Genomic DNA, 13,995 nt, shown 5'->3' with positions numbered 1-13,995 from the left:
CGGCGTGTAGGACAGAGGACCTGGGAAGGTCCTGTGTACACATTGGCATGCACGTAAAAGATCCCTTGGCAGTTTGAATTCAATATCAGAGTAGGCCGTAGCGCTGCTGTCCGGGCAAAATTTCCCTCATAGCACACTGCATGGCGTATGCCTGTCTTTATTAGCGCAGTCGGGGCAGAAAGGTAGGATGTTAAACGGTTTCATTTCATTTCCTTCTTTTTTCATGTTTAAAGTTTGAAACATGACCATGAGAACTTGTCTGGCAGTCACCTTGACTGATTTAACGACAGGTTAATCATTTAACGATGCCCTGCTAGGTGGGTTAAATATGGACCATTTTAACGATGACATAACCATGCGTTAAATTTAACGACACGATGAACAACGGACTTCTTCAGTCGTTAAATATAACGATGTCGTTAAATTATTTAACCACATCGTTAAATTTAACCACAAGTTGAACAACTGGGCCCTGGTCACTAAAACAATTAAACTGATGTTTCCACCCTGGAATTCAATGCCACAATGACTGTAACATTCAAAGTCAGAGTCGTGCAAATCTTGGGTTGGACCCCCATGATGATCCCAAGCATCACCTGCATTCCATGCGGTAGCTATTGGTGCGTTTGGGCGTCACATGTAACTGGAAATGTTTCTTCTGTTAGGTTCTATAGTGACTTTTTTCGTAGTCATTTGCATATTTTAGTATTATGCCCCCAAAATCAAATATCCCCTACTTTTTTTGAATAGTATACCATCACTTGCAGAAGGATGCATTTTGCGATATTTTCAATGATGAAGTTTGAAATTGATTAACAACCCCTCTAATAAAGTTCAGCTATTCCTGTGAACCGTCACTAGTTAACCATTTATCTACTGCCGATAAAATTCTAAAACCAGTTTCGAAATTTTTATAAAGTAAATGCACCATTTTGAAATAGATTGGAAGCTAACGTATATCATAGTTACTGTAAATAATAAACAAATGAGAAGGCACAAACATAAAATGTGTAAGGCCCCCATGTACGCTTTTCCGTCGACGAAAATGTCGGTCTATTGCAAATATAATGGCACCGTTTCCAGGTAAGCGTTCCTCGATGGGGCCTTTTTCCGCTGGCGTTTTTTTTTTTTTTTTTTTTTTTTTCGCGTGAAGTGTACGCATGTGGGTGTTAACATTCTTGCCTACGCACCAAGTCAATCAGCCGCTCTTGTTTCTGCGTCAGACATTCGGTATTCCTAGGTAGTGCATCATACGGCATTCCTAGAGGAACGAGTGCCGACTCAGCTTAGAGGCCGGGATACAGACATCATTCGAGACCGGGATAGAAACATCAGTGGATTTATCAAGAAGCGGGTGGCACTTGCCACCTTTAAGACTCCAAGATTCAGACATCATTTGGTATGCTCACACAGCCTCCTTGGCTTTGAGGCTGGGATAGAGACATCGTGCTGGGTTCTTAGAAGGATGTACCCACAGCTCCTGACTCGGGACTGGGTTAAGACATCATTAAGAGCTCTTTGAAAGACATACCTTTATCTGCCTCAGCTTAAATGCCGGGGGAGATCTTCATGTAAACTCTAGCTTATATTTAATGGCATAGCCGTGTGTGTAGTTTCCTGTATATAACCTTTGTATTATGGATGTTATAAAGATCTATAAACATAGTTATAACAACAGTGTTCCAGAGTTAATTGATCATTGAGTTGTAAAAAAACATGTGGAAGTCCTGATTGGATAAGTGTCCCCGGAGTGTCACATATTGAATGTTTATTAACTAATGTTATAACTTTGATTTGGGGGGGGGGGGTATTGGATGGCCGAATGGTTAGCCCGTGCGCTGTATCATAAGGTCTGTCATTGAGTCCAGCTTGTATGTAACAAGGAGTAGGGTCGCCTGTCCAACCTCGTGGGTTTTCTCCGGATCATCCGGTTTCCTCCCACTGCTAAAGACCCCTAAGCGCAAGCGAATTATTGGAATAAAAATAAACCATATGTTAGTCCCGAAATGACCTAGTTTGTGTCGAGTGGACGTTAAACCCATTTCTCTCTCTCTCTCTCTCTCTCTCTCTCTCTCTCTCTCTCTCTATATATATATATATATATATATATATATATATATATATATATATATATATATATATATATAACTTAGATTAGTTGCTAGGGAAACTGAATATTTGTAGTATATTACGTTATCAGCTGTTATCTAATAATGTTATTATAGTGTATTCATTAAAACAAATCTAAACGTGACCTTTACAAGTGGAAATGCAATAATGTTAAACGTCCTACTTTTCTGCACCGACTGGGCTAATGAAGAAGGGTATACAATGAGGGAGATTTGCCTACTCTTATTTCGATTTTCAGTGGCCAAGGCTATTATTACGTGCACGTAATGTATACACGGGATCTCGGATTTTAGTCCCATAAAGATGAGCTTTCTCGGCCAATACAAGGATCGAACACGGGACCTCATGGTCTTACTCGCTGAGCCACCGTGGCTTTTGTGTGGAAGACTTCACAGTTCAAGGAGCTTAGTCGCTAATATGTGGGACCTAGAAATTGACACAAATGAGTCGCAACGCATACAATAGTGTAATATGAATGTATATAAATTGATTTACATTCAATCGTTTCTGTTTTTACTGTAATTTCTAATCAGTTAGGTTCGGCGACATACGCCAGTATTCTTAATCGAATTTCAATCTCTAGCTTCTAGTTATTCCAGTCTACGCCGATAGTATTTATTAGGCATACTCTCCAGATAAGAATATAGCGTCACCGTTTGACATGACTTGTGGAATATGCCTAGCCTCGTTTTTCGAGTCCTTTATTACAAATAGCGCTGAAACGCATTATGGTACACGATTCGTGTACCAATTGTAAAATGTTTATTTTGTCTTAAATATTAGATATCAGAAGGCCATCTTTTCCCGGTGAGATCACAACATCAATGTTGATTTAAACCGATGAATAAATCGTGTTTTCAATGTCGAAGATTTTGGATGATATTGAGTTAGACTTAGCTACTTTAATGTTTTAAGATTTGGTTGGGAAGATTCTACAGTTTGTGTTGAAGCTTTCAGACAATTTGACATTTATTAACACAACTTTTTCAGCGGATAGTCTGTAAATATTGGATTGTTCCTTTAAGTTTATTTGTCCTTATGGCCTTCCATAGGTTTTTCCAAATAAAAAATTATTCGGTTTGGTGATAAGAATTATATTGTGCTTGTTTGTGATTTAGACTTGACATCATCCGGGTCATTATTGATCTATATTTTATACAAAGATAAAAGAACACAGATATTAAGATTGTTAAAAATGGAGATCGCAAAGTATTGGACAATGTGAGTAAAGTTTATTGTATTGTTTTTAAATGGATTTTATTTTTAATATTTTTGGGGTGGTATATGTTTCTAGTCACTCTAGATAGACAAAACTGTACATCGTGGATAAATTTTGAATCTCTTTCATAATTACGCTAGTGTTCTTATATCATTTACATATAGATTGAGTCACTTTTGACAAAACGCTGGAAATCAAATATCAATACATGTCCGACGTTTTACACGAGCATCGATATATGACAGGTCTATTCATAAGTACAATAAATACTAAATTTAGTCCTATAGATCAATAATAATGAAAATGAATCAGTTTTTAGCTAGGAATGCAGGGATGTGCTTCTCTTTTGCTTGCGTCCGTGTTGACTCAATATCTGTGCGATAGGAGACGTGTGCCTTCGTTTATTTATCCACAGTATTCATACCCTATGATTTTCTCCTATATGTTGATTATCGAAACCCTTATTCACGAACGTAGCAGTTAAAGCCCATGTGATATAAAAACATAGACGGCATACAACCGTAGACACAGACCAGTTATAGACACATAGAATGACTCAAACTAAATAAAGAAAAACAAAGCTATGAACTTACCAGTAGACCCCAGTGAATATGCAATTTGGATCACGTGGTTTTTCGCATTTTCTTAGTGTGCTGTTCAAACTTAGGAAGATTTCGCGACACACTTGTTGAGAATCACTGGTTTAAACAATGGTATACATAAAAGTAATTCTCTTGCAACTCCACTATCTCGCAGAGCGAGTTACTGACTACACCATGGCTCTCCTACGAATCAACGGGTTCTACTGGATCTAGATGGTGTCTCTTGAATCTCAACGGTGTCTCCTAAAGAACCAAATGCGTATCTGATCTCTAAAGAATCTACATAATGTCTGAAAGTAGAGCCTAAGTACAGTTCTTTATATATGCCCAGATTTCTGCTATTAGTTATGCCATTGGCCAAATTTATGCAATTAATTATGTGATTGGTTACTTATGCCTCATGTAACGGTAATTTCTCCCTCGCGTGTATTTCAAAAGAATAACAAATTAGCCTAGACTCTAGGGACTTCATGTCCTGTCATTTTCATATTTTGACAAATCAATTGCGTTTTCAAAATACACTCATATACCAAACGTTATTATTTATATAGATAGCATTCTGAATTTCGAGTTTGCTTACTTCCGGTTTCATTTTTCTTCTCCTACTTTTGGTGAATTTACTAACCTGCTTTCACGTGACCCTATCCTCCAATGGCCTTAGACATTTACATATTATGATAACCCTTATCTGTACTAACAACTGATATCAAAGAGTTTGATATTGAAGTATAGGGTCTACGCCGTACTACTCATGATGATCCTTTAGATCTTCTCTAGTCATTCAGACACCCAAACTTCAATTGGCCAAGAATAGATTCAATCTTACAAATTTCATTACGAACGAAGAAAGCGCTTGTGACGCGATACCCAAGGAAGGTAGAACTAAAGAATCTAAAATGGGGTTTAGCGTCATACTGTTTTGCTCCGGCTGGGCTAATGAAGACGGGCATACGCCTCTTTGGCCCGACAGAAGCTGATTTTAATTTCATGTCCTCCCGGAAAGTACAGTACTTTTATTCACCAACTGGGCTAATGAACAGTGTGCTATGAGAGAAATTATGCCCGAGCAGCGGCGCGCTACGGTCAACTCTTATATCGAAGTCCAACTGTCATCTGTTCTTTTACATCCACACCAACGTGTACACAACCCGGACGACTAGACACCACTGACATGGCGAAACCCAGATGGAAAATCGCTGGCAATATTCTCAACCATCACGGGGGTGAAACCTGACATCCTGATTAGTTCACATGAACTAAAATATTGTTTATAAAATAAAAAAAAAAACATGTTGCCAATAGTAACGTAACATATGGTCAAGATATTTGTGACTTTATTAACTTCACAGATTATAAAACATTCATTAACTCAAGTCGTAATAATCAATAAACCCGGCCTCGATTCACATTTTAAAGATAAAATATTATGTTCATTAAGAAATAAACCTGTGCGTAGTTTACCATGATCTGGGTCACGACAGCCTGCAAAAATTAATCAACCCAAGAGATCGGACAAATACACAGTTCATATGGAACCCAAAACTGATTTGAGGATGTTAGCCCAGTATCTGCAAAAATGTATCAGTTTTTTTTAAATCGGATGATTAATGCTAAAATCAGAGGCGGACTGAGCCTCGGACTATTTGGCGTGTTCAGGTGCCCCGATTGGAAAGCAAATTGACATATGTTCTTTTAAAAATAGATAAAATTCATGACAAGATTCGAATTATGATCCATCGGCATTGCACTAAAGCAAGAGGTTAGTGAATGGAAGCCAATTTATGCCCCTTTTGATTTTCAACTTCTCTCAGGTCACTTAAATCAGACCACTGTAAATCAGAATAGAATACCGGTCTTCATTAGCAGAAAATTAGGTCGTTGAACCCCATTGCATTTCATAATACAATAAATTAATGTTTATCAACAATTAGGCTATTTTTTTTTATACTTCTCCTAATTTGGGGGTTAGTGGGTCTAGTGGTCTGGCACTTGCTTTAGCCAGAGAGCCCAGGTTAACCATGGGAAATCTTCATGGGACTGGTAAGTGTGTTATGTCTTTCGGATGATACGACAAACCTCGGTGTAGTGTACTATCGGAGTGCCCCATAGAAATCCCCTCCAACGTTCACTTGCCAGTAAAAGGTGCGGGGATGGTAAGAACAGTGTTCTATAAAGATCCCCCGATGTGTTACTACCAGGGAAGAATATCTCGCAAAGCACGCCGCACTCCATCATTTCAAGGTACCCATTACACATTGAGGGACATTAAACCCATTCAATTTTATTTGTGCAATTGCTTATACTAATGGACTTGCTGAATTTTTGTTTCTCGCTAGTAAATAGCAAAATTAAACAATATTAGTTGTATTCTTTAATATCAACAAATAGCATGTAATTAATACAACCCAAGAAATTGTCATACAATAAATGCAAGGGAATATATTAACATAGATTAATCAGTTGATTATTACGTAGGCCTACAGTGGATTGAAAATGAAATTTCCAAGCCTAACATCTGGCTCTGGTAATTATTTGTGGAGTGGTATGAGAAGTGGTATCAAGTGTTCTACAAAGCATACATATACCACACCTGTATAGAACACCTACCACACCTTATGGCTAACTGGAGTGTTGGTTTAATCGAAGCTCCTGGGTAGAAGATAACTTTGGGACGAAGGCCGCCAGTAAAGGCATAAACCCGGTGGTTTAAAGGAGCTAAATCGCTAATATTTTGGACCTACAAATTGACACATATGGGTCCTAACGCATTTTATAATGTAATACGAAAGTATATAAACTGTTTTACATTGAATGGTTTGGTTTTACTGTAATTTCCAATCACTTATGTTCGGCGAAATATGCCAGAAGTCTCAATCGAATCGCAATCTCTAGCGTCTGGTTATTTCCGTCTACACCGATAGTATTTACTACGCATGCAAAGAATATGGCGTCACCGTTTGACATGACTTGTGGAAAATGTCTAGTCTCGTTCTTCTAGTCCCTTGTTACAAATGGCGCTGAAACGCATTGTGGTACACGATTCGATCATGTACCAATGGTAAAATGTTTATTTTGTCTTAAATATTGGATATCAGAAGCTCATCTTTTCCCGGTAAGATCAACTAATTCGTGTTTTCAATGTCGAAGACTTTGGATGATATGACGTTAGAGACTTTAAGCACAAGTTCAACAGCTATTTGAGTATAAGTATGAAGTAAATGTACTTTATTCTTGCGATAATGATTTAAAAAATCATAATATTTCTCTTTACTACCCTATAATGAGTAATTAATTGTAAGTTAGCACTCCTTTGCGGTCGATCCTGTCAAACATAGATAAAATTATTGATTCCTACGCCTTATACCTCGAAACATCAAGAGGGTGGGTTGCTTTTACTCCGGAACCACTCCATTAGATTGAAACCTGAAACTGTTAGAGGGTATTCACAATGCAGAACTGTGCCAAATGTTTAATGCTCTAGACCTTGATCCCATTAGTTTTGACATAAAGGACACGACAAGGAAGCGCGGCGAATCATTCTCCGCACACAATCTCAGAAGATCCCCCCTGTCACTGCTGGAACCAAATCAATGCTACTTGTTTATTATTAGATTACTTGAATAATACCAAAATACTTTGTAGATGTTTTATTATTCTGAGAGAGAGAGAGGGGGGGGGTCAACATTGTTTCTTTACCATAATATGTAAGTACGAAGTTACATGCATATTAGCACAAGCATTACAATTATGTCGTTTATTCCGCTCTATAATGTATCTGATGATGGAGTGTATGGCAATGACTGATAGAAATAAAATGAAAAGGGACTTAATACCTACTGTTCTGCTCCGACTGGGCTAATGAAAACGTGCATATGGCATAAGGTGTGCTATGACGGACATTCCAACTGCCAAGGCAATTGGACCAATTTTCTGCCAAATTTTGGTATTTTAAATGAATCTATATAGAGACAATGTTAGTACACATCGTCCAATGTTGTAAATACCGAAGTTTTAGTGTTGGAATTTGTCTGCAGAAAGCCAAGACCCGATTTATAGAAACCGGGAAATGAGAGAAAAAAAATATTTTGGTGGATTACCAATAATGATTTTGATGACTGAAATCAGTCTTGGTTTTCTTTGTAAGATAATAGCATTTGTAGGTCCTTGGTAAGGGACACAGTTTCTAGTATTGACTCAGAATGGTATCGAAAGACAAATGATCTGAAAGGAATGGAATACATATATTTCTATGGTTACATGTGCAATGCGTGGGGGGGGGGGGGGATTTCGCTCGACAGTAGTGTTCCCGCCTACTCTTCTTAGAATTCCAACTGTTTACTAATTTGTCCAAGAAATCTATTTTTGGTCCACCGCATGTTGACTATAATTACGTAATATATATCGTTACATGAAGAATAAACTCAAACAGTTACAAGACTGGAAAGATTGGATTCAAATTAGTTCACTCTGAGTATGTGTGAAATATCCTTAGTTAACTTCCGCTTCCAAAATGATTAGCGAAAAAAGGGAACAGATTAGTGAAGTATTTACATCGATAGGTACATATAAGAACAGATGAAGGGTCGATATACAATTAAACATTCGGGCGTGGACATTTATATAATAGGTGCTATAATGAATGTGCAAATAACAGGGCCATTTTACAGACAAAAACACATACTGGACAAAGCGACAAAACAAACATAGATAAAGCCGAACATTAGATAAATAAACATAAAGTGAACATATATATTTATACAGGTGATCGTTTACGCGTCTCTGTCTAGAAGACATTTCTAAGTTCCACCTGGTTCCCTTTCTGCATATGATTATATGCGTTTTGTCATTCCTATCTTATCAATGAAGTCCCAGATAAGGCGAGAGGTCCTGTATCGGTCGTCTGGGGGTGGTGATAGGAGAGTATTGAAACATAGTGATTTGTTCAGCCCTTGTAATTTGTCAACCGTTGATTGACATTCGTTCCTTAACTGATTACAACCGACGAATAGGCGAGAAGTATGGAAGGATATCGCAGCCAATATTAAATGCTCTGCTAAAATGTCTTTCCGTTGATCACGTGTACAAAGTACAATATACAAAGTCTTAATACCGGTAATGATAAAGTCAAAATACATCTAAGGGCAAAGTTAAACGTAAAACGTCAAATGCGATGTGTCAAATGTTTTATTGGAAAATGCAGTTTTTGACGTGTCTACATTTTACTCCTTACATTTTACATTTGCGCTCTGTCGCATCTCATTTACCCTTCACGCTTTCTACATAGCATCTTACGCAGACTACTAAGTTTGATATGCAAATGTAGGATATCACGTGACATCATATACGGAAACGAGGCCTAGATCAACCTGGCACACTATAAGCCAGCACACTATAAAATATTTACATAATCTGCGATATCACATTCGTGGAAGCGGGTGTTAAATATAGTCAATTCGCACACACAAGATATTTAACACACGATATTGAGGCAATCATCATGGCAAACTATAAGAAATTCGCTGGACGACCTTGCCTGCAATAAAATCGGATTTTGGCAAATAACATAAATTGAAAGTATATAGTCTATATTTAGTAATTAGGTTACTGTCGGGCAGCGACACATTTCTTTCGACAAAATAAGGAGGGTTTTTCTTTCTCTAAAGTACGGAATTATGAATGTGCCAGAAAATGACAGATAGATTCAAAGAGCCATGGTATACTTTCCAATAATGTATAACACGACAGGAATTTCCATATATTAATAGGGGAGCTGGGAAGCTCAAGGCAGAACGAGGGCATGTCACAATGGAGGCAGACGTGAATTAGGACGATGGCCGTAATGACTACAATATGATACGTTATGTCCCTGTGTGCTGTTTTGGTTGCTATACATGTAATGATTTTTAATGTCTGTTCCTATATTGTTGACATAAAAAGAGAGAGAGAGAGAGAAAAATGGGGTTTAACGTCCACTAGACACAAACTAGGTCATTTCGGGACTAACATATGGTTTTTATTTTTATTTCACTAATTCGATTGAGCATAGGGGTCTTTAGCAGTGGGAGGAAACCGGAGGACCCGGAGAAAACCCACGAGGTTGGACAGGCGACCCTACTCCTTGTCACGTACAACCGGGGATTCGAAACCACGCCAGTCGACTCAATGACAGACTTTATGATACAGCGCGCGCACGCTAACAGAAGTCCAATCCACACTCATCGTTATCAGTTTTATCAATGAGCGTAAACAGTGTATCCTTTTCAACTATAAGTGATATAAACACAAACTATAATCCACCATAATATGTTTGACTGATATGAACAAAAACTGTGTAATCACACCATCATATACTTGACTGATATAAACAATAAATTAGTACAAATACACACATTGTATTCTTTTTTGCAATGTATTCTACCATGGAAGCCTAAAACTAATTTTCGCCCTTGATTTCCCAATACTTCCAAGTACCACCACATACTACCTTAATATTGTGAAAAACTAACATAATACTTCAATTATATAAAACTAAATATGAATTAATTCTCGGAAGTACAATTTTATTTACGATAAACTGGAAAAGTCTATTTATAGTATCAGTACCCGGTAGCTTAAGCGGCTGAAAGGACTACCCCAATATGACCAAATACCTCCATATTCTTTCCCAGTACTACAAAATGCAACCCCATACTACCTTATTATTATCCAAAACTGACAGAATACTGCCATTACTTCTATATCAGGGGTCAATCTTGATTGCATTTTGGAGAATAAAACAGTTTAATTTTGTGTGACAAGCCCTTAAAAACCACTACCCTAGGGGTCGAGCAACTAACTCAGTATACGTGATATGTTTTCAAACAAATTAAACCTGCCAGTCTTTATCTGGAAATGGAGACCGGTGCCCCAAACAGTATAATACGGTGTCTGGATAAAACCAGGCTTTTATTTTATAAAAAATAACATGTAGGTGAAATTTACTGTTCGTTATCAAGTAAAGCACATGCATCACGCACTGTTTTGACCTGTTAAGGAATGATAATAGATTATCAGGTCACCCATCGAAAAAATTGACCAGAAATCTTAAAAGGGTTACGTTTCTGGATAAGCGGTTTTGACGTTCATGTCCAAACGACTCAATATTTTGAGCTGAAACTTTCACACAGGGTAAATGGTGTGAAAATGAAAACTCAGCATTTTCTTTGTGAGTGTTTTCTTTTCTAATACGTATTATCCAGTCTTTGACACGTACGTAGTCCTGTTTCAGCATTTATTCACCGCGTTGATTATTCAATTATGTTCCCTTCCGTAATTTTAAGCATATTTCTAAATGGAATTTCATTAATGTTGCACGAATGTCTAAGGATACTTCAGTCTAAGAAATCAAAATTTCTACATTCGGTTACCTACACACTCATGTTTTCTTTTAACCACTTTCTATTTGATTAGAGTATGAAGGTCACAGTGGATATCTAAGCTATATGACTATATAGACATCATGTATAAGCGTACGTAATATAGATTCTTAGCCTATTTTATAGACCAGTAGGAACGATAACACACTGTTTTAGCCATTGGGCGTGGGAGGTGGGGGTGGGATATAAGGAGTATTTATAGTTGTACTGATTTATATACTACTAGAAGAATGCCCGGCTTCGCTCGGGGGTCATAACCCCGAAACCGGAAGTGGTAGACTAACACCACCTGGCCTATGTTACTCCCCGGTCCGAGCTACCCCTATACACCAAATTTCAGACTCGGGGCAGACCTAGTGTAGCCGCCAACCCCGAACAGACAGACAAACAGACAGATAAACGACAGTCACAAATATTAGTATAGATTTTATAAATTATAAATATAATTGTATGGATTTATATACTATAGATTTAAAAAGTTGTCTATTTAAAGCAGGAGATATAAAAGTCAATCTATTACTAGAATATAATTTAGAAAAAGCGACGCGAAGGCTATTCGCCGCTTTTTTAAGGGCAGCGTTTTGTTATAAAGTCGACTTTGCTAATTTATTACTCCATAACTTAACATTGAAAAAAGCGACGCGCGAAGTGGCTGAAATTGAAGACAGTATATTATATATAGAACTGTTTGTAGTTCTGTGTGATACGTTTAAAAAACAATTTGTCTGTCATAGCCATATCATAGTTCAGATATTCATTGTATTCATAATAATCTAATCTAGAAAATGCAACGTTCAGTATGTAAAATGTATTGTCGCCTTTTCTTCTATAACACCGAAAAACCCATATGACAGGGAAAAGAGAGAAATTGTATGTTAATTTGTGGCATCTCTGTAAGAACGACCGACACAAAAGGGTAGCTGGCATAGCAAATTACCATTTCATGCACATTTTAACACAAATCCCACTGCCGACAGTCAAGAATGGTTGGCCAAAGTCCCGAGTCTTTCCTAGGTCTTACGTAAAATACAATTTGAAAAAGAGTAGCCTAGAACTCTCTTATTTACTATAAAAATCTGTTTTATTTTAACAAGCTTCCACCATATGCCCAAATTTTTGTCAAGAGAGAGAGACAGTGAGAAATGGATTACTTCGCTTGAGCGTAGGGGTCTTTAGCAGTGGGGAGGGGAGGGGGAGGACCCAGAGAAAACCCAATGCCACTTGACCAAATGACAGACCTTATGATCCAACCTCCTTAGATATCATTAACAGAACATTATATAAAAGGTAAACAATTCTATGAACAAAAACTATGCAAAAATAATTCCGAGTTTTCGGCAAAGGACGAAAAGTCGGAATTTGTTTTTTCGAGTTTTCGGTACAGTACGAAAAGTCGGATTTTTTTCCCGAGTTTTCGGTAAAACATCAAGTCAAAACCTAAAACTCGGAACTGTTAAACTATTTTCGGTATGGTCGTTAAAATCGGGATGGCCCCTTTAATTCCGATAATAAGTGCAAACATTTGAAGTAACTATTTATAGCATCAGTGATAAATGAAACGGCTAAGCATTGAATAAATAATTCATTTTTCACAAATAAACGTGTTGTAATTCAAATAATTGTACCTTTATCTCATTTTTGGGTAATGTTGGCCCATTATTTTACAGAAATCGATTTCTAATAGTATGATATGGGTTAGTACTGGGTGATCAAGGGGGGTAAATGAAACATCGCGACATTGGCCATCACTTTTGCCGTAGATTTTTGCAAGTTTTCTTTGAATTAACTTCATTGTTGTTTTTCATAATTGAAGTATTCTGATTGTTGTTCACAATTTTGAGGTAGTATTTAGATAGTATATAGAGGATATTTGTCGTTTTAGAGTGAATAACATATTTTATTTCATCGAGAAGCAAGAAAACTTTTATTTTCACGAATGCGTTTCATGAGTGAAAATATAAACGTGTTCTTGCTTAGAGATGAAATAAAATATGTTATTCACGACAAAACGAAAAATGTTCTATTTATTTTATGATTTTACAATCATTTTAGGTAAAAACAACATGGATTACTTTGTCCGCTTCTAGCCAGTGGAATAACACTTTTATTCCACTGATAAAACGCGGTATTCCACTACTGATCATAAAATAAATAGTGGTATTGGGTAGAAGAGGGTGAATCGTTCAGCCACCTGCAAAACGCGAAAGTCGAAAAGTTGAAGTCACGACAAAACGTATGCACACACACACATCTATCAAAAATCGGATCGAAAATTGAAAATTAAGAAATAAACACAAGGAAATATTAGCGAACCTCGTTTTTTCGTGATCTCGACATTTCAAGTTGCATTTTTGCTTGTGTAGCGTGATGTAGACTTGGGTATTTATTGATTATTCGTGTCAGTAAGAAGTCACCATCACGCACATTAAGCAAAACTGCAACTATAAAAGTAGAATTTTGGAAATTAACACGTGGCCATATTAGCTGCCTTTTATTTTGGCTTGCTGTCGTGCTGACTACTTTTTGAATTTCGCCATCTGAAATTGCGAATGCTTCCATAATATTCTACTTAGTTTTCGAATACGCAATAATTTGTGCATTATTGACATTTCAAATTGATATGACTTAC

The sequence above is a fragment of the Patella vulgata genome, chromosome 8, assembly GCF_932274485.2.
Source record: "Patella vulgata chromosome 8, xgPatVulg1.2, whole genome shotgun sequence".
NCBI classification, from domain to species: domain Eukaryota; kingdom Metazoa; phylum Mollusca; class Gastropoda; family Patellidae; genus Patella; species Patella vulgata.
Note: the sequence above shows the minus strand (reverse complement) of the source record.